The sequence below is a fragment of the Pinus tabuliformis genome, chromosome 7, assembly GCF_031772625.1.
Source record: "Pinus tabuliformis cultivar Carrire ecotype Pingquan chromosome 7, CPIR1, whole genome shotgun sequence".
In the NCBI taxonomy this organism is placed as follows: domain Eukaryota; kingdom Viridiplantae; phylum Streptophyta; class Pinopsida; order Pinales; family Pinaceae; genus Pinus; species Pinus tabuliformis.
In genome coordinates this window covers 1,097,972,555-1,097,994,959 of record NC_142293.1, presented here as the reverse complement: position 1 = coordinate 1,097,994,959, position 22,405 = coordinate 1,097,972,555, and the positions used below count along the sequence as shown (strand labels likewise).

At 36.5% G+C, this 22,405-nt stretch overlaps 1 non-coding gene and 2 pseudogenes across 1 annotated transcript; all 3 read left to right on the top strand.

The window, feature by feature from the left end:
• The first annotated feature begins 452 nt into the window (after positions 1–452).
• On the top strand, positions 453–1,091 carry LOC149251380 (UDP-N-acetylglucosamine transporter ROCK1 pseudogene; annotated as a pseudogene).
• A 9,424-nt stretch (positions 1,092–10,515) lies between these two features.
• On the top strand, positions 10,516–10,686 carry LOC149251379 (U2 spliceosomal RNA; annotated as a pseudogene).
• A 1,535-nt stretch (positions 10,687–12,221) lies between these two features.
• LOC149251378 (U1 spliceosomal RNA) lies at positions 12,222–12,380 on the top strand. The gene has a single exon (XR_016268138.1). It is a non-coding gene; the product is annotated as a U1 spliceosomal RNA (small nuclear RNA).
• The last annotated feature ends 10,025 nt before the right edge of the window (positions 12,381–22,405 follow it).

The following is a 22,405-nucleotide window of genomic DNA, read 5'->3' as shown; positions in this document are numbered from 1 at the left end:
CATTACAGGATTCTTGTATCGGCTCAGGGAGAAAGAAGTAGTAGTCTCTCGGGTCATGGAAGCAATTCAAATTCCAGATAACTTGCACGCGCAACTTAAAAACCCTTTATATTTGACATCCAAGTCAATGAGATCCGTTCGATTCTGCTTCTGTTTGGTGGGATGGTAACAAAATCTGCACGTGCTTCATGAGGGACATGTTTGAAAATAGAGCGTGTTAAGAAGAGCTTTGTTGAGATGCTTTCTACAACTTGCTAGGAGATCAATGTTATTATGAAGTCAAACCACAACCACATTCCTATGGAACCTGTCTGAACATTTGATTCAATGATGACATTGTTGAAATCTGGACAAATAGGTTGGTACTTTGTTGACTATGAAAGCTTAAATCTCCTCTGCGGAGGCACTTGACTCTGTAATTCTATGTTTTCCAGAGTTGTGAAGGTCCAGCAATGGTGGTCAAATCCAGGGCACGCGGAAAACAGAATAGCGAGGATCATCAAAGCCACAAGAGCAGAATATGGTTGTATCTCACACTTCTTACTCTTCAATATGGTGCACAGCCGCTACTCTCTAAACGCTTTACTGGGAAAGGAGTAACTGTGACTTCTTTTGTACTGATTTGCGAGTGTGCAAAGGTTCTATGTGCTTTGATACTTATGGTAAAATAAGGTAGCTTGGGCAGACTTAGCAAAGAGTGGACCTTTATAGGTTCATTAACAGCTTCAGGCCTTCCAGCAGCTATTTATGCTCTGTAGAATAGTTTGTTGCAGCTTTCGTATCGAAATATGGACTCCCTTACCTTTACAATGCTTAATCAAATAAAGCTATTTTTCACTGCACTTTTCATGTTCCTTATTTTGGGGCAGAAGCAGTCACTTCAACAAATTGGAGCCCTAGTTTTATTGATCATTACTGCCTTTCTGCTCAGCATTGGTGAAAGCTCTGGTCATGGTTCCAAAGGAGTTGATTCCGAGCAAGAATTTCTTCTTGGCATTATACCTGTAATAGCGGCATCTGTGCTAATGGGTTTAGCATCCTCACTCTGTCAATGGGCATCACAGGTGAAGAAAAGGGAGGCAACGGAGTAGCATCAATATTCAATGGAGCCATTCATTCATGCGCAGAGAATCATCATCATTCAGAGTTAGGAATTTGTGCTGGCAGAAGGCAGATGTGTCTGGTTGCAGAAATGCAAAACATGGGTAGAATACACTGAATAGGCAAGAGTGCATGTGCGTTTTTTTTTATTTGAGACAATGGATAGAAAACCCATCACAAATATAGCTGAGAGAGGTCAGCTGGACAATGTGCAACATGAAATAGGCATGCACACAATAATGGCAATAGGCAAGCACACAATAATGGTAGTTCTACTAGTAGGAATGCAGAATTGATATTCACAGAGAGGCCACAATTAGTGGCTCAAATTTGAGCAGGGTAGAAATTCGCCTGCAGCTCTGATACCATGTTAAATACATACATGGTAGCAACAAAAGATGAATGATAAGCATGAGAGAGTATCTATTATTAACAAATGATATACATTTATAGTACATTCATATGACCTTTGGTTTCGTAATCCAAGGTCTCTTGGACTTCCTTAGACTATTCGGCTTCCATACAAACCCTTAGAGGATTAGGTGTCCAACGCAATGGATCTACTATAGGTTGTATCTCTTCATTTTGATGGATACTATAAAAGGAATGATTAGTTTTTTCTCCGTGGACGTAGCCCAAATTGGGTGAACCACATATATCTATGTCTGTCTTGTTTCTTGCGTTTCTTTATTTGTGTTTCCATAATATTTTATGTATTTCAGTGCTCCGTTAATTAATTTCTAACAACTAGTATAAGAGGCAAAGGTCTATTTAGCTAATAAAATTGTAGGAGAGATGGGTTTCGAGTTCGAGTGGGAGTAATGGCGGAAGATGGTAGGTTTAGGATCGAGAAATCTAATGGCCACAACTACCAGCTGTGGAAGATGTAGATGGAAGATTATCTATATAAGAAAGATCTGTACCTACCATTGAGCAAAAAAACAAAGAAGTCGATGAGTGTGACAAATGTAGAATGGGAGATTCTCAATAGAAAGGTACTAGGAACGATATGATTGTGTCTGGAAGCATCAATGACATTCAACAGTTCAAAGGAAACGACAACATAAGATTTAATGACAACATTGACAAAACTATATGAAAAACCCTTGGCCTCAAATAGGTATTTCTTGAAGCGTCTATTTAATATGAAGATGTCAGAAGGTGGATATGTTGTTGATCATTTAAATGAATTTAACACGGTTACCAATTAGTTAAGTTCTGTAGGGGTAAATTTTGATGATGAAGTTAGGGCTCTATTGTTTCTGTGCTCATTAACAGAAAGTTGGAATGGTTTAGTTATGGACATTAGTAACTATGTCTCTCGATCTAGTATTTTAAAGTTTGATGATGTTGTTGGTGCTACCCTTAGCAAGGAAATGCGACGGAAAATATCAGGTGAGACATCAGGTAACGTTTTGATTGCAGAGACTAGGGGAAGAAAAATGGAAAGAGGAAGGAGTCTGGGAAATCGCAGTAAGTCAATAAAAGGAAATTCCAAATCCAAATCAGGGATAGTGTGTTGGAAATGCGGGAAGAAAGGACATCTGAAGAAAGACTACAAATCTCGAAAAGGAAAACAAAGAATATACAGTGCTTGATGAGATCACAGAAAAAGTAAAGGTGCTTAAAAATCACAATGATCAACAACCACAACAAGAAAAACAACCACAACAACAAAAGACACTTCAAACACTTGAAAGTGGTGTTAGAAGATCTACCAGGATAAGTAGACCCCCTGAACAATACTCTATTTCATTATATTATTTATTGTTGACTGATTATGGTGAACCAGAAATATATGAAGAAGCAATGCAGATAGACACTCAGGAAGATATGGATTATATGTGTATGTTCCATATGCATTAGCAATTGGAAGCTTAATGTATGCAATGGTTTGCGCAAGGCTTGATATTGCACATGCAGTGGGAGTTGTAAGTAGGTATATGAAAAATCCAGGGAAAGAGCATTGGATGGTAGTAAAGTGGATTCTTAGGTATTTGAGGGGTACCAAAAATCAAACATTATGCTTTGGTGGTTCAAACATTTCTCTACAGGGATATGTTGATGCAGATATGGCAGGTGATAGAGATAACAGGAGGAGCACCACAGGGTATGTGTTTACTATAGGTGGAATGACTGTCAGTTGACTTTCAAAATTAAAAAACATTGTTTCACTTTCAACAATGGAAGAAAAGTATGTTGCTGCTACAAAGGCTAGTAAAGAAATGATTTAGTTACAAAGGTTTATGGATGAATAGGGAAAGAAGCAGAAGATGGGCAGGTTATACAATGACAGGCAAAGTGCCATTCATCTTGCAAAGAACTCAACATTCAATTCCAAGACTAAACATATACAACTCAAGTACCATTTCATACAGTCAGTTTTGGAAGATGGATAGTTGAAGCTGGAAAAAATACACACTAGCTAGAATCCTGTAGATATGTTAACAAAAGTTTTAACGAAGGAGAAACAAAGATTCTGCTAAGTTTCAATTGGTCTTCAAGTATGATGATGAAGATGAGAAACATCTAGGTCCAAAGTGGAAGCATTGGAGCAAGTGAAGCATCGATGGAGTTGTTATAATCAGTCTCTAAGTAGGAGATTGTTGGGTGTGGAGCCTAATTTTCTTCCTGATTGTATAGAGGTTTTTGTTTCAGTCGTGTTGGACCCTTGTTCCCCACATTTCCACCTGTTTAATTTCCGTTAGAGTCCCCCTTGGCAGGGGTTTGGGGGCAGCGCCCGCGAAGCTAAAAATATATGGAAATTTGCCTTGTAAAATATTATAATTTTGTAGTCAATTTGGGTCGTTCATTAGGTAGATGATCTAACGGTAGAAGTTATGATAATTTAGGGTTTTTTCCCCATACGACAACCCTCAATTTATATGAGGGAATTGCATTATGGTTGTGGATGAGTATTCTAAGCGAGAGAGAAAGAGAAGGTTGTGTGAGAGTGAAGAGGAAATTATAGCAGATCTGTTGTAGGGTGTATGTCTTCATTTTGCTGGATAATATAAAAGGAAGGATTGGCTGTTTCTCCATGGACGTAGCCCAAATTGGGTGAACCACCTATATCTGTGTCTCTCTTGTTTTATGTGTTTATGTATTTGTGTTTCCACAATATTTTATGTATTTCATTGCTTCATTAATTAATTTATAACAAGATTGAACTCATTCACTCCTAATTATGGTACGCTAACCTCCATAAGCATATACAACAAGAATTCTAGTTACTCATGATCTCCACAACTTGGGTTCACAAATTCTATCCTTTTATGAAAACGACACATTTTTTTTGAAGTTAGACACTTTGCATTACATCAAATGAGGATTACATGGACCAAATTTTTTCTACTACTAGTCTACCAAAAGGGAAACCATACTAGTGACATACATTTAGATTCTTGAGGTTGCTAAGCCCTTGTATAACTAAAGCATCTTGTAAATAGGAACCTATAAAAACTTGCTAGTTGTACTAGACCTTGACATACATCAACATGAGAAGACAAAAAAGACTACTAGTGTTGCAAGCAAAAAACCAGTGAGTCATAACAACTATTGGGTAGAATCTCCAGGAATTTGCGTTGGTTGGTCACTACCCTCCTCCAAAGAGAAGGAGATGTTGGCTAATCTCATCGCTAGAATGGTCAGCTTGCAATCTATGTTGTCAATTTTTTCTTGCATATATGCCAATCTGATAGAATTCTCTTGTTGAGTCCTCTTGTACCTCCCTATGTTACATGCAATGTTCAAATGACGTTTAATCTTGTGCCAGATTCATGCCATGACCGATGAAATGATGGAAGCACATGCAATACACGAAGTATAATGGGAGTCACAACCCCCTTTCATGTGAGATGACATCATATCAAGGTGAGGGTGACACCTACTCTTGAGCACCCTCCTTGGGGGAGAAAATGACACATATTTAATATGCATAGTAGATATCTTTTACTTAGAATACCTATCATCTATATCTCTCCTTTATCTTCCTATATAATGCCTTTTATATAGTAGATTTTATATTCTTTTAATCAACATATGATATTATTACCCTTATTTATTATACATATTATAATTTTGTCTTCCAACATAATATATAATGATAGTAATATTACTCACTTAATAATATCACTCCCATATTAAATTGTAAAAGAGTAAAATAGCCTTTAACACATAAATATAGTTAATTCATCACGTGGTATGGTGGCACAACTATAATGTTTTGAGGGAGATGCTAGTATAAACTTGATAGTTTCAAAGGTTAATCTTTGAAGCTATATTCAATAGTGTGTTTGCTACTTATATAAAGCTACTCTATAACTATAAAGTGTTTAGTTCAGAGGTTGTGGTCCAACGATTACATGTAGAAATTTGCTCTCCACAAGTTCCGTGTTCAATCCCGGGCAATACTATATATGCTTGAGAGCTATTCTAGACACGATTTTTTCAATTGAAATATATATATATATATAACTCATGCAAATATTAATTAGGGCTACTCAACCTAGACAAGTCAAATACAAAACAATTGAAGTAAATCATTAATGGATGTTTTAGTTATTTTATTAATTAATTTAGTTTATATTTATGGAATTATATGAATAATTATTTTAACAGAAATCCCAAATATAAAACCATTGAAGTAAATCATTAATTGATCTTTTTAGTTATTTTAATAATTAATTTGATTTATATTTATGGAACTATATGAATACATATTTTAACAAAAATCCCAAAAAGATTAATGAAATATTAATTATGTTAAAATATCCCAGAAAGATTAATGAAATATTGCTTATGAACAATGGAAAATGGCACTTCAACGAATACTATGTTACACGATTGGAGTAACTGTAGCAAAAGTGTATGAAAGTAGATAACATTAAGCATGGGTATGATAGACGAGTAGAACAAAATAAGAATAACAAGAATATAGTTACAAGGTTAAATTCAAAATTTGTGTACTTCCTTTGTGGGAGACACATTTATTTTGTGTTGCCTAAGATGGCAAATTGCATTACCCTCTCGAGAATAGCGTGAAGCATTTGACATAGCAACATATAAGTAGTACGGGCTTTATGTGTTTTGTGTCCAAGGTCACATGTTAGGCACTCGAAAACAACAATAAAGAAATGTATACCCTTTAGGGAAGGGAAGATATAAAGAAGTAAAAATACTAATGGTAAGTGATTTACTATTTGGGAAATGAAATTAATATATAAAGTTAGGTTGAGAAGTGTTTATATTAAAATAGGGGTTTAAAATTTTAATTTAATATGTAAAACTATATAATGATGATAATTAATATTTATTAAGATTAAAATGGTTTATTGAATTTTAAGAAGGTAAGAGATTAATGAGATTTTTTTAGATTTTATTTTTATGTTTGAAAAATATTAAGAGAAGTGTTTTAATATCACTATAGGTTTGTTGACTTGAAAACGTCAAAAAGGTTGGTAGTTTGACAAATATTTTGAAATTTAGATAGAATGTGAGTATAAGCTAGACAATCTAAGAGAAAATGATTTTCATCTTAAATTCTCTTAGTGTAGCAAATGTGGTAGACTCTTTCATTGCACGGTGTTTTGGGAATTGACCAACCTCTAGTTTCACTATGAAGCTCATGATAATTTGTTCTTATTTTAGCAATGTTTGTTTTCTTCTTTATAATTGTCAAGACAAAGAGATATTTTTTATTTTCGAGATTCAAGTTGATCACCTTCTTATAATATCTTAGTTTCATTTTCCCTCTAACTCTTTATCACCCCAAAATTTCCCCTTCAATTTTGATGTAATAATATATTAGAATTATCCTTATTCTACAAAATGATCTCCTCATTTACCCCCCAATGGTCTAGCCAAGACCGAGCATCCTTATGTCATCCTTGCTTGAGCCGAAGATGGTGGTTTTGGCTAGAGTTAGAAGCAATTTAGGAAACCATGTCTTCCATGTTGTTTAACTTCTTCTTATACATAAGATACCTAGTCATGGCCATACATTCAATGTGGGAAGGCTTACTTCAATAAGGAGGATAAGATATGGGGTATTTCCTTTAATCTCAAGATTGTAATTTATAAATGGCTATCAGTTTTCTTCTATCTTCCTCCACAATTCGTTGGAGATATTGTAACCCAAACCTCACATCCATATAAAATAACAAAGTGATGAGAGACACAACAAGAAGCTTTTTCTAATCCCATAACTAAAGATATATTGATTTACAATTGTTTTCAAACCCATAATAAGCTTTCCATCCTCCATTTATCCTTTTCTCAATGCTATAATTCCAGTTGAGCTTGTGATGGATATTGATTCCAAGATATTTGTATGAAGTAACTTCCTCCAAGTTGTTGTTGTCATATATGAAAGTATCATATGTGATCTTTTTGGATTTAATTATCATGACTTTTGTTTTGTTATTAATAGTCATACCCGTCTTGGGACATAAATCTTGGAGGATTCTTAGTTGTTGCCAAGATCGTAATGACTCCTTACCAAAATAACAATATCGACGACATAAAGGAGAAGAGTTATGACCATACCAGTGAGAGCATGGGGCCAAAACAAACCCGCATCTTCCAAACACTCTTCTAGTTTATTAATATATATGTCAAACAGATAGGGGACAAGGGAAAGCCTTGCTTGAATTTGATATTGTAGTTAATTTATTTCGACCAACTTGAGTGGTCCTAAATTTTGTAATAACAATCTCATACAACTTTGTCACAACAACCCTTGACTTGAAAGGGATCATTATCTCTTCCATAATTTTCTCTTGAGAACAATGTAAAAAGATTTTCTAAAGCCCACAAATCAACATAAGAAATCGATTTTACTATTGTGACATTCCTCTGCTATGATCCTGAGAATAATATGTTGGTCCAAACTTAAATGATATCACCTAATCCTAGGTTGGCCTTTAGCTCTTTTATCATCAATTTGTATCCATAGGTTAATCTTCTTTTCCAAAATACTTCTATACATGGCTAATTATTATGGTCCTATAATTAGAGGGAATGACTTTATCCACACTTTTAAAGATATATTAGTGGCTTGTTGTTTTTGTTGTTGTTGTTGATGATGATGACAATGGTGATAACAATGATGGTGGTGGTGACAACAATGATGACACAACAATGATAGTGGTGGTGATGATCATGGTAACAATGGTGACAATGACAATGATGATGACAATGATGACAATGAGATCAAAATTGGATTATTAGACTTTAAAAATGGTAAAAAATTATAATGAGATGAAAATTGGACTATTAGACATTAATAAAGGCAAGATACTTCTTGGATTTCTTTAGAATGCTATTTCTATGCATGAAAAACATCAAGAGAAGTGTTCGAATATCACCACAATTTTGATGACTTAGAATATTAGGAATGTTTGTAATGTAATAAATATTTTGAAATTGTGGTCTAGTTTGGGTATACACAAGGCACACTAAGAGAGTTTTTTCCAGACTTAGCCCTGTTAGTGTTACAACGGAAATATATTCTTTCATCCCATGGTGTTTTGGGAATTGTATAATGCCTAGTTTCTCTTTGCAACTCATGAGATTTTGGTCTTATTTTAACAATGTTGATTTTCTTCTTTATGCTAGTTGATCACTTGGGCATAGCTTCTGATACTTCATTCTATTCTTAACTCTCTTCTTTTCTAATACTTAGCTAAGTTCACATTTATAGGTTGTGTGCCACTTTTCTATCTTTTTCTTCTCACATCACTCACAACTTGAAAAATCCATCATACTTGGTCATTCTTGTGTATGAGGAGTACATACTCTCTTTTTCTTCAATCCATCCCACATTTTACAGTTTGCACACACATTTCCATAGCCTACAAATTGCACCTTTTCTATATTTAGCCATTTTTATCCAATGTAGGTTCCCAGATGTATTCTATTTACCTTTCCTATTGCATACTTATACTTAGTTGTTTCACTTGTATGTAGGTTGACCTCCTCTTGTATTACCTTGTCTTCCCACATGATTTCTTCCTACATCAATTCTCCTTGCATGAATCTATACTTAGTCATTTCTACGTTTACTTTCTTTTACACACAGATGTTGGAGATGCCATTCAATAATATCCCATTTTTGCAACCTGCTTCTCACATTCATTTTTTTTTTGTGTCTTTCTTAAGACACAATAAATCACTAAGGCCAGTGCATACTTCATAGAAGAGAAGATCTATTGGGTATTAAATGAGGCATATTTCTCCCTAAGATGTGGTTATCTTTTCAAATCAAGACAATACTTTTTATTTATTAACTACCTCCTTGCACACTTCCACACAACGAAGGGTAATAACCCACTTAATACTATTAAAGGTTCCAAATTAGCCACTTATTAGTTCATTCATTCTTCAACATTAATGATAAATAGAAAACAAGAATATCAATAAAAATATGAAAATACTTTTGAGAAGATATTATCAACAATCTTGTACAACAGGGGCATGAATTTTAGTGGTCCATGGCCTATACATGGTATTTTGGGCTTAACCTAGAGGTGGAGAACAATAACAAATCTTGGAACTCATGCATTGTGCATGTTGGGTGCATGCATGAAAGTCTTCGTTTTTTTGGGAATGGTTTTCTAGTGAGCTAATAACTTCGTTAGCAAGAAAAGACATATGAATATCATAATATGGTAAGACTCCCATCCATTAATCCATATTGTATTCAAGATGTTGCTATGGCTTCTAGAAGCCAACCGATCTTTTAGAGTAACAAACGCACACATTCCTTTTGAACTACAATGGAGGGAAGGGTGTTTTAAAGAATTTCTTGAAGAAACTGACCAAAGAGTTGTTTAACTCTAACAAAATTGAGATATCTACACTAGACGTACCCTACATGGTGTTTTCCTATTTACTTACCTAAATTATTGGGCAAGAATCCAGTGACTTTGTTTCTAAGTACTTTCTATATGTTTTACACTTTTCGGCGTATGAAGGACTTGTTTTTGATGTTTCGGTGCATGAAGGACTTGTTTTTGATTGGGCTCACAAAATCTGTCGAAATTTCATATCAGTTGGAAAATTTTATGCAAGCAAACAATTTCTATATGACTTCATACATAGTATGTGCCATTGTTCATTGCAATGATTCTGAAGGCATCTCGACGTCGCGATATGCCAAATTTGATGTTGACCTTATGCAGTTTTGGTACCCCTACCTTTGATGTTGACCTTATGCAGTTTTGGTACCCCTACCTTTGGAGCCTTAAAGCTCAGTTCAGTTTTTATCTGATTCAAACGTATGAAGAACGTTGATTGGTCCTTACTCTAGTTTGTGCTCCTTGGCCCTCTTGGAATTTTTATATATTCACTTAATTGGATTTGAAAGGAAACCTTTGATGCTTCTAATTTATGCACGTGACGAAGGGGAAAAGCATACCTTTCTCGGCTGTGTGGTATCTGTTCTTATCAATTTAATATCTGGTACATGGTTCATAGAACCACATGATATTAAATGCATGCTTTTTTGTAGAGAGAGGGCCCACTCACAATAGCTTTCTATTCGGGCATGCGCAAGCACTACAACACCAGCCTGGCGCACCCCAACACCACAAAATAAATAAAAGTAAAGTGGTGAATTGTTTGTTGGGATTGAACTTGCAGGGGCTCCGCTCCCGGGTTAATTCTGAAGGGAGGCCAGCCATGGCTTGGGTGCCAGCCGTAACATTCATCTTCTAAATTTCATATCATGTGTTGTTTGCCACACAAGGTACCGCAGCTATGGTGTGTTTGTCCATTCCCGGTTTTCATCTTTCATTTCACTGTTTTACCATATTCATTCTCGGTTTCCATTTATCATCATCATCATCAGATTATGGGTACTGGTCCCTCTAGCGTGTATGTATGGGTTGTGGGGTCTGCCACACAACTTTCACTCCCTAAATCCATGTATGTATGCGTTGTGATGTTAATTCCAAGTTTGGATGGAAGCCTGGTCTACCTATGGATGAGCCATCAATCAATGGGTGGGGCCCACACGCGAATCAATGTGGCCTTATTCAGAATATGGGATTTGTTTTTTTTGGTCTTAATGTCTATCTTTATTATGACCAACGGGCCTTAGATTTGGTTTTCTCTCTCCGTGCTTTGGCATGTGGCGATATCATCATTTTTGTTTTGGACTTGAAAAGCCATAGGGGTTGGAATCTATATTTTTTTTTATAGTTCTCTTGGAACTTGCACATCACCAGGTATTACTCGTTGTGGTTTCTTCCACAATGCACAACTTTGCGTATCACCAGGTATTACTCGTTGTGGTTTCTTCCACAATGCACAACTTTGCGTGTGTGTAAACATGAAGGAAAATTTACAGGATTCTCGTTCTTTCACACCGTATCTAGGCGAAGAGTGGTGTCAACCACAAATTATAGGAGTTACTAGTAAGTTTGAGGGACTTGATTTGATTTGAACTTGTGACTTTTTTATTGACAACATGCCTTTGACAAAGGGTTAATTGATTGACCAAACCCCTAGGGCTAACATTACCAAGATCTTGCACATAGCCCCAACACTTATTGCGTACATAAATGCATATCCAAAAAGGTAAGAACAAGCACTGTACACGAGCAAGGTTTGAACCTTAATGAAGCTCATGTTACCTACCCACTTTCACTAATGGATATTACCGACAATGACAATAACAACAATAAGAATGGAATTAACAATTTGAGTGTGTACCATGTTACCTAACCGCTTTCATTTAAACAAATAATAACAACAACAACAATACTATCGAACTGTGCATGCACCATGTCACAATACTATCGAACTGTGAGTGCACTATGTCATAATACTATCGAACTGTGCGTGTACCATGTCACCTACCCACTTTCACTAATGGATATAAACAATAACAACAACAATAATAAGGATAAAATTAACAAATTGAGAGTGTAATTTAAACGAATATTAACAACAACAATAATAATACATTAATGGGGATGGAATTTACGAATTGAGTGTATACTCTTACTTTAATTTTGAATTGAGATATAATATGGTGGATATATCCCACATTCAAAGCGGGGATGCAAATAATGAAAGGAAGGGGTATAGAGGGGGAAGATGAGAAGATGGAAGATATACATGCCTAGCCAGGGTCACTCGATGAACAATAAGGTCGATGTCTAATGAAGGCCACCTCCATTGCACTTGGGAGGGGGGTCCACCTGGCATCTCCCCTTGAGGAGAGTGCACACCATAATTTTTGGCAGCGAAAGATGGCATTCGCGTGGCCTCCACACGAGTCCAAATTCAAAAATTCAAAATATCTGCTTGCCACTGCAATCTATTGGAACTATTTGTTTGCAATTCTAATTCATAAATAATTCACTGGAAAAATTCTAGTTCATAAATAATTTACTGGAAATTATAGTAATGGCGGATCTTACATCTATTTGTTTGTAATCCTAGTTCATAAATAATTTGCTGGAAATTATTGTTATCTGTTTGTAATCCTGGTTCATAAATAATTTACTGGAAATTATTGTAATGGACGATCTTACATTTGATTATACATCTTTCGATATTTGAGAGGAGATTATTGTAATGGATGATGTTACATATGATTATACATCTTTCGATTGTGTAGAGGAGAGTAGTGGAGTGCTTTGGATACCATTATTATTAGTTGTTTACAAATTCGATTCCATAATTAATATTTTTATTTTGATAAATTATTTCGGATTAATCACATTAATCCTCAGGACAAAGGTGAAAAGATCAGTCAATCAAAATGTTTAAGTAACAAGGATGCATCTGGTTCCGGAGTTAGCCGTTAGGAAATAGCTGTTAGGAATTAACCGTTAAAAATTAGTTGAATAAATTTATTATTATTTTGTTATGTTTTATTTTAATTTATTAATATTTTTAATTAAAATAATATTGAATTCAAATTAGTTAGATTAATTTAATAATAATATAATAAGAATTAAATATTTGTAAATATATAATTAAAAATAATTTTAATATGGTTATTATTAAAAATGAATAATATTCAACAATTATATTTAAATATTATTATATTAAAATATTTGATAATATTTTAATAGGGAGGTCAAAGTGGATATATATTGAAATGTAAAAGTAAAAATAATAAATTATTAAATTATTAATTATTATATTTATTTAATAATTCTAGTGAAATTCTCTTTCGGCTCCTTGATTCTTTCCAAGATCGAGGAAAAAGAAATTTTAGTGAAATTCTCTTGTGCCTCCTTGATTCTTTCCAAGATTGGGAAAGGGTCAAATTTTGGAGATCTACTTTACCGTTGATATGTGCCTATCTTGGTATCTCTTAAAATCTGAATTTGTAGAATCCTTTCTCCTGTTGTTGCCCTCATAAGTAATCGAAGAGAATTCAACATTGTCTAGTTGTTTCTACCCTCTCCCAATACTTCTTTGAAACAATTACCTTCTAGCTTCCTCCAAATATGAAATTGCTCCTGCCCCAACTTCTGTGGCTCTCCTTGACACGGTCCATCAAAATATTCCCATGCGTAGGAGTTTTGTCAATTTGTGGGTGTACAATTATCCTTGCAGGTTTTTCCTTTCCCGATCTCCACACCCCTCCATTAGGAAATCTAATTTAGTGGATGACTTGAATTAGAGGACCTTTCCGAGTTTCCACGTCCCATTGACCTACCTTACGTTAGGTTGTGGGGCATTCATAAATTTATCTTTTATCTTATCTTTGTCCCACACCCTAAGTTTACAAATTTTCTGTTCACCAAACGTGAAAGTCATGTTTCGAGCTCAGTCGTAAAAAACACGTGTCGAGCCCATTTATTTTCAATTCACCATACATGAAGGCATGTTTCGAGATCAACAACCGACACATGTCAAGTCAATTCACATGAGCTCAACAACAAGCACATGTCAAGTCAATTCACATGAGATCAACCAACAACACATGTCAAGTTAATTCACATGAGCTCAACAAACAACACATGTTAAGTCTATTCACATGAGCTTCACAATCGGCACATGTCAAGTCATTTCACCAAACATGAAGGCATGTTTCGAGCTCATTAGCCAACACATTTCAAGTGAATTTGCGATTTGAGTAGCCAACACATGTCAAGTTAATTCACCTAACATGAAGGCATGTTTTGAGCTCAACAACCAACAGATCTCAAGTCAATTGACTGAACATGAAAGCATGTTTCGAGCTCAACGACCAACACATGTAAAGTAGGCATGTTTGAGCTCAACGACCAAAACATGTCAAATCAACTCACTGAATATGAAGGCATGATTGGAGCTCAACAACCAACAAATGTCAAGTCAACTCACCAAAAATGAAGGCATGCTTCAAGCTCACCAACCAATGCTTGTCAAGTCAATTCACTGAACATGAAGGCATGCATCGAGCTCACCAACCAACACATGTCAAGCTAATTAACCAAACATGAAGGCATGTTTCGAGGTCACCAACAAACTCATGTCAAAGGCAACCACGATGCCAGGTGATATCAAGAGGGAAATGGGATACAAAGGGCATCACTACCAGGCGAGCCCATACATGCTAACCATAATGGGTGACCGGAATTTTGAAACTTGTTGGGAATTACCTCTAGACTCGGGTGGGATAATGGCTCAGCGTGCATTCACGGAATCTTACCAGGGTGGCGATAATGGCCCTATGTACAAGCGTGGACTCTTGCAAGGGATTTCCACCCTTTTTGGACCTAGAAGAACCTTGAAGAAGAATTGAGTAGGATGATGAAATTATGATAACACAGAATTGGAAGAATGTTAAGTTATACGAGATTTACGATTGTAGACAAAAGTATCTCCCCTAGGTCGGTGGCTAACCTAGAACAATAGAGAGACAAGGAACACAATGTTTTTCCTTAAAGTAAATAGATGACAAAGTGAGGCCTACTTGGAATCCTTTGCATACTTCGCTCCTTCTTCAACTTGGAAGCTCCGATTGCCAAAATTAGAACATGTACAGTTAGATAACACAAGCCAAGAAACTACGAGATCTATGCAATATCATCTAAGTACTTCATTCAATAGATCAACATGGTATTGAAATAAGTGAAACAACATCACATATAGGAAAATAATGAATTCTTTGCATTACTATAAATGGAAGGAGATTACAACCATAAGTAGTAGTTGATCTTGTAGAAGAGCTCCTCCAAGTTGTTGACTTGTCCTTTCCTTGTCATAATATGCACCTCCAATCACCCTAAATGCATGGAATGATGATCACTCACTACAACAACATAAGGGAAGAATCACTCTCCAAAATCCAACCCCAACCACATAGAAGGCTGGGAATATATAAAGAAGTATGGTAAATTGGGAGTTCTTATCCAATTACCAATATAGGGTAAGAGATCCACCTTTGATGGAGGGATAAGATCAAATGATAAATGGTTAAAAATCCAAATTAGGGATGGATAGGATCCAAATGTTTTATCTAGGGTAAGTAGTTGTAACAAGTTCTGGAAACTCCTAGAAGAGGAAGCTTCCAGAATCTCGATCATTCTCTTGGATTTCTAGCACCAACACAGGTGCAAAGGGGAGCAGCCTATTGGTGACCAACGAGGGCCACAATGGAGCAACCTGATGGTGAATGCATCCCAATAGGATTACAGGGAGTGTTGGTCCTCAAACTGGCTCAGATGAAGCAATTTAGGGCTCAAACTCTGGGAAATTAAAGGTACATGCTTAGGGATTTATGCAATATGGTGACAAGGGGGAATAGGATGTTGATTGATCCCATTAGGAGACTCACTAATTGGATGTGAAAAAAATTACATATAATAGAATGCCCCTAAAGTGCATTTCAGAGATGATGATTGATGACTGAAGTGCTTTACCTTGTGACAAGTAGGGATCAAGGACAACTGGCGAGCTTCATCTGTTACAATACATTTACAACATGACATATTTGTTTGCTAAGGGAGGCATACCCATACTCATCTCATAAGCTAACATAACATGTACAATGATTAAGTGATGCATCCACAGATGCAACTAGTGGACCCATGACTATATGGCTTTCTATATGATCATGACCACCATACATTGTAATTTTTGTATAATCCTGAAATTGCAGTCCGAATGGATGAAACTAGATCAAGGGTCTTCTATCATGTTCACACGATCAACCAATGTACGAGTCTAACCATGTGAATCAATGAGATGGATTCGAACATGGTAGACACCATCTGATTACCGACCAATGATGTAAGCCATTAATAGACGCGAGAGAAACCACCAATGATGTTAATGGCTCTCAAGGTACTCAAGTACAATCTGTATGGTGTGAATAAATGAGTTGATGTCGAACACCACACATAATATTTCGGTTGAAGGCCAATGATGTAAACATGTCGCCGAGAGCGAGGAAACTTTCCATTGATGTATGCAATCACCAAGGTACCAACGAGATGTTTCTATGTCAACTCCCTGGATGATGTGCTAATGTCGACAGGATGTGAATGATCACAGGAGGGCCTTGATGTATGCCCCATTAATGACATGAAATAGATATCATGATTGAGAAAAAATTATCAGAATGATGTTGATATGGAACTAGATCAGGAAATTCAGACATGAAATGAAGGCTTAAGACTATTGTAGCGGAGATCAACTGAATGAATTCTCTTGAACATACCGATGACACTGAATGGATTTGGAATTATTGACCCAAAATTGAGATGGGGGCTATGAAAACGGTATGATAACCAAAAGATAAGCAGATTACCCAACCCAATAGCCACAAAGATGAAGTGGAAGAGTTTCGTGTTCAAGAGCGGCTCACTACCATTAGAAAAATGGAATCCCTTGTTTTCATAATTTCCACATCCATATTGGTTAGTACCTCTTTATTTTTTAACAAGCTTGAGGAGGATAACATATGCTTTATCTGTAAGTTCATCCTTCGGATGAATCCCTTCGAGTATATTTAATGAACCCTGAGAAGGAGTGGTTCGACACCGTCATGTTTGACAAGTCCATCGTTGTTTGATGTTTTAACGAGTCCAACGAAGGTAAAACTCGACATCTTTTTAATGTTTAGAGAGTTTGAAAGAAAGGCGAAAAAGAAACTCTTCTACCCAATACCTTAGGTTTGAAATGGTAGAAAACAACATCCAAGAGAACCTCTTAGTCATGTTCGACTAAGGTATTCCTTTTTCGTAGTTAGTCTATCTCAATTTGGAAAGTTGTTAAACTTATACTGAGTAAACATATTTTCATTTACTTTTATGAGTTCGGAAAGACAAGTGCTCGACAATATTTTCATATTTTTGGAGTCTGAAAAGAGCTGAAAGACGACTCCAAGGGGGTTCCTTTTTCGTAGGTTGAAAGAGCCCAAAAAAGAGATAAAAGTACACTGTGTGGTCAAAGTAATCTATTCAAAACTTAATGAAAACTTGCTAACCGTTGTTGACCTGCTCAAAACACCACAAGAAGGATTAAACATACTTGTTTAATTGTAAAAATGAACCATATCTAGGTCAAAACCCTAAAAATGAATAAAATAATGAGAAAATGACCATCAATATTCAAAATGAATTGTCATTTTTACCATTTCACATTTTACCTTCAACGGTGAGTATTTGGAGCCTTTTTTCTGTTGATCTTCTGCAACTGATTATGGTCAATCCAAGGAACCATTTCAAGTGTTGTCGCTTGCAAGTAGGAATTGAGACCTTTCTCTATCTTTATGTGGTCCATTTTTTTGATTTCATGCAAGATTTTTAAGGTTTTGAGCCCCCCCTGGGTTTCATAAAAAACACCCTGGGACCAACAACCCCAACCCCCCCCCCCCCCCAAATGTCAAAAATTGTGTTGCACCTAGGCATGGAAACACTACAAGCAGAGGTGTAATGCTTTGGTAGACACTGCTGGGGTGCGTTGGGCGCATTTTCCTAAGTTGTTTCTTAGTTTTGCCTCAAATTTTTTACATGGGAAAGAACCTAATGGATCCATTTTTGATGTTTCAGTTACCCATTAGCACAAAATGGCATTCATTTGGCAAGAAAGAGAACATGAGGAACAAGATTTGAATGCGGAAAACGACCCTGCTACCATCTAGGTGCTAAAAAGTTGTGGGTTATTGAAATTATTTTGGCTTCCTGGTATGAGGCAACAAATGGAGTTGTTCAAATACCTTGTCTTCTCATGGTACATTTAGGCACAGGCATTCAGGTATGGGGAGAACCTTCTCGAGATACAGGTAGAGGATATTTACTTTCTGACAGGATTGTTAAAGCGAGGTGACCCCGTCTCTCTTCTAGGTGGAAGAATTGACAGTGAGATGGTGAAATACTATATCGCTACCTATTGCAAACCTCGAACCCTTCCTACTAGGGATGGAAAGATCAACATAAAGGATGTAACCCAATTACCTCTGAGAACGATCTTGTTCATTATCGCAAGATTAGCAGGCAGCTCAACACTACATGTAGCAAGCAAATCATACATGCAGTATGGGATAAAATGTTTAGAGCCGATAACATTCAACTGGAGTGAGGGTGTCTTGGTAAATTTGAAGGAACATCTTACTAAAGAAAAGGAGGGGAAGTTGAAGAACTTTGGTTATGGCATGATCTTAGTCTCTTTTTCTCTAGAGTGGGTACCATTACTGCAGCCTCAACAGATTGTACTTGAGCCCATCGATCTGAGGACCCCATAGATGAGGAGGTGGATAGACCATATGAGCCGACATGCAGGCCCATCAACGATCAACTTTTCACCAACCTTCTTTGGGTGGCTATGTAGGTAGTTCATCATCATTGATGATTATCCTTACGTAGGGATGGATTTCTGTGATGATCCTGAGCTCGAGTTGCCTGAGGGTGAGCAATGGGATGCTTTAGGTAAGATACTTCGACCATTAAGTTTTGAATTTTTCACAATATTTTTTTTTATTTTTTGATGTTCTCGAGGCTAAACTATTTACTATTTTCATGCAGACATTGGACATGTTCGACCAGTGGGTGCTACATATCTTCGTCGTACAGAGAGACAACCACAGGAGGAGATAGTGGGACCAGTAGAGGTCACTGCGGTAGGACATGATGCACTACAAGATCCAGATGTAACAAAGATCCTATCAGAGGTGGAGCACTAGATGGAAGGAATCACACATGGGATTGATGAGACCGTTGTCGATCAACTTCTAGCGACACACAATTGGAGGGCTTAGTTGTATTGGTTGATTACTGTGCAAGATAACTCATGCATCGTAGTTTTATCATGAGCACCAATGATTTTTCTACTTAGATGTTTTGCATGTAGTTTTTATATGGACAATGTAGCCATATGTGTCTGAGGGCACACATTTTGTAAAACCAAACTTTATATATATATATTTTATTTATTTATTTTTCTTCTTCAATGTTTCCTAGTTCCTATTCTGCTTTCAATAGAATGTGATGTGAATTGAAAGTTATTTACATTCTTTGCAAATGTCAATCTAAAACAAAATTAGCTAGGGAATTTGCGAATGTGTTCAGATTTATAGAAATATGTTCATATTGTATGAAATTGAAATGTCTTTCCAGAAGATACACTCTCAAAACCATTCGAAGGATAGTGGGATTTCTCACTGAATAGATGTTCACGAGTTGCAGTAATACGAGTTGTGATTCAATCCCGATGATTATATGATGGATACCATGTGAAATAATATCAGAAAGTAGCTCAATCACTGCGCTATACTCAACGATGTTGTTAGTCGAGTGACCATTGAAAATCTCTTGCATACTCACTAGCTCGCAATTTAGAGCAAAGATAACCCATGTTGCGGAGGATAGGTTCTGAGTACTATGACTAACACCATCAGCATAACCTAATATACAGTTCGAGAGAGGTTGACATCTATAATCCAAAAGTAAACATAATCAACAGAAACCATTGGAAACTATGACAAACACATTGCAAAGACACTCAACACACTTATAGACAATATGTACTTAGTGTACTATGCATGGGATCAAGCATAGTATTTTTTCAGGTACAACACATTTCTAGGTTACACCAATGGAAATCCATCGAGATCTACTAACTCATAAGCCCATTTTTCAAGGACTCACTTGAAAAGATATGGGCACAACCACATAGGCTAGAACTTTCCTCGGCCTAACTTGTCGGCCTCCTAGTCATATAAGAGAACCAAATCTCCTTCTGCGAAGATTCTAGGCTTGAAACTTTTTTCATATTGCATTTTGATGTGTCATTTATGGGATTCATTGGCTAACGCAGGATCGTGCCAGGTTTCATCCAAATGAGTTAAATGTAAAAGACACTCCTCCTCTGTGGAAGTAGCAGGAAAAAGTTTGATAGCTAGTTTCAACAATGGAATTTCACATTCAATGGTGAGGATCGCTTCCAGAACATATGCCAACTGGAAGGGTGTGAATCCAGTAGTAGTCCTAAATAAGGTTTGATATGCCATAAGGCAGCAAAGAGAATAAAGTGTCAGTCTGATTTGTGGACCCGTATTATACATTGAATCATAGTCTTAAGAACTTTGTTAATCACCTCAACTTGTCTGTTAGCCCAAGGATAATAGGGAGTGGAATTTTCATGTGAAAGTCCCAAGTTGGCGGCTAATCCGGTCATCATATGATTCTGAAAGTGATTCCTGTAATATGTTACTATTGCTTGTGAACACCGAACCTATCAATCACATGGTTGAAGAAAAAGTATGTAGTTGTTTTGCCAGTATTATTGAATGTAGGCATTGCTTCGACCCACTTAGTAAAGTAGTCAACAAAGAAAATAATGTAGCCATTCCCCCCAGCCAAGTGAGGGTTACATGTCATAAAATCAATGCCCCACTTCCCAAAGAAACCAATGAAGACAACGGGATGCAAAGGAGAAAGCATAATTTCTGATCATATATCTGGCACGCATGACATTTCTGGACTGCGAGGATACAGTCGTGGAAAAAGGTGGGACAAAAGTAACTAACACGTAAGATTTTTTGCGCGATATCATAACTAGATAAATGTCCACTGCATGCTCCCGAGTGGCATTCATTCAAGACTTTCTCAACCTCCTCAAGAGTGAGGCACCTCTATAATATCGTATCGATACCACGACAGTAAACGGTATGCCGATAATCACATAGTTTCGGGATTGGTACCGAATACGTCACTGCTCTGAGTGAGAGGTATTAGGACATAAAGTATGGGTGTGGAGATAAATGAGAAAATATCTATACCATGGGTCAGATGACAAGATCAAGAACAATGACTCGTCTGGGATGGAATCTTCAGATGTAGATTCAACATCAAGGGAAGGGATATCACACATAAGCTCGACAAAAATTAAGGATTTCTTCAACTTGGACTTGATGAATTCCAGGTCGAACTCTTGGAGAATAATGATCCACTTAGAGTATTCCCCCCCCAGCAATTGACATGACAATATGTATGTCATAGGGTTGCAATCCGAAATGACCGTAGTTTTGTGAAGCAAGATGTAATGGTGAAATATCTGGACAACTTGAACGACCACCAAAGCTAACTTTTCCACATGAGTATACCGGATCTCAGTATCATTAAGGGTTTGACTCAGATAACAAATGGGATGTTCAGTCCCCATAACGTATTCTTAGACCAACACCATATCTATAGTAGAGATGGAAGTAGCAAGGTACATGAAATAATCACATTGATAGTCGGGATGATATAAAAGAGATGCCCGAACCAAAACATCTTTTAAGGCATCGAACGCTTTCTGTGCAACATCATCGTAATGGAAGGGCATCCCTTTTTTCAGTAAGAGAGTAAATCCTTTGGTTAGTTTAGCATAGTTATGGACGAACCTCCTTAGGGACTTGGCTTTCCCTTGGATTCTTTGTAACTGAACAAGAGTGGAAGGCATAGGCAAGTCAATGATTGCTTGGAGTTTTAAAGGATCAATACAAATTCATTATTTTGAAACTATGAAACCAAGGAGTTGACAGGAACTGACACATAACACACATTTGTGCGGGTTGAGTCAAATGTTATAATGTCTATAACAGAGGAATATGGCTCGTAAATTCATGAGGGGATAAGCCCGATGCTTAGAGTGAGAAGGGAGATCGTCTAAATAGGGTTGCACGATGTGCTTGATATCATGGAAAGTGTACTACATCACACATTGAAACATGGCCCCAACGTGATTTAAACCAAAAGGGAGATTTTTATAAGAAAAAGTACCCAGGGACATATAAATGTGGTTTTAGGTTAGTCCATCGGGAGAATGTTGATTTGATTATCGCCCAAGAATCAATCCATAAATGAAT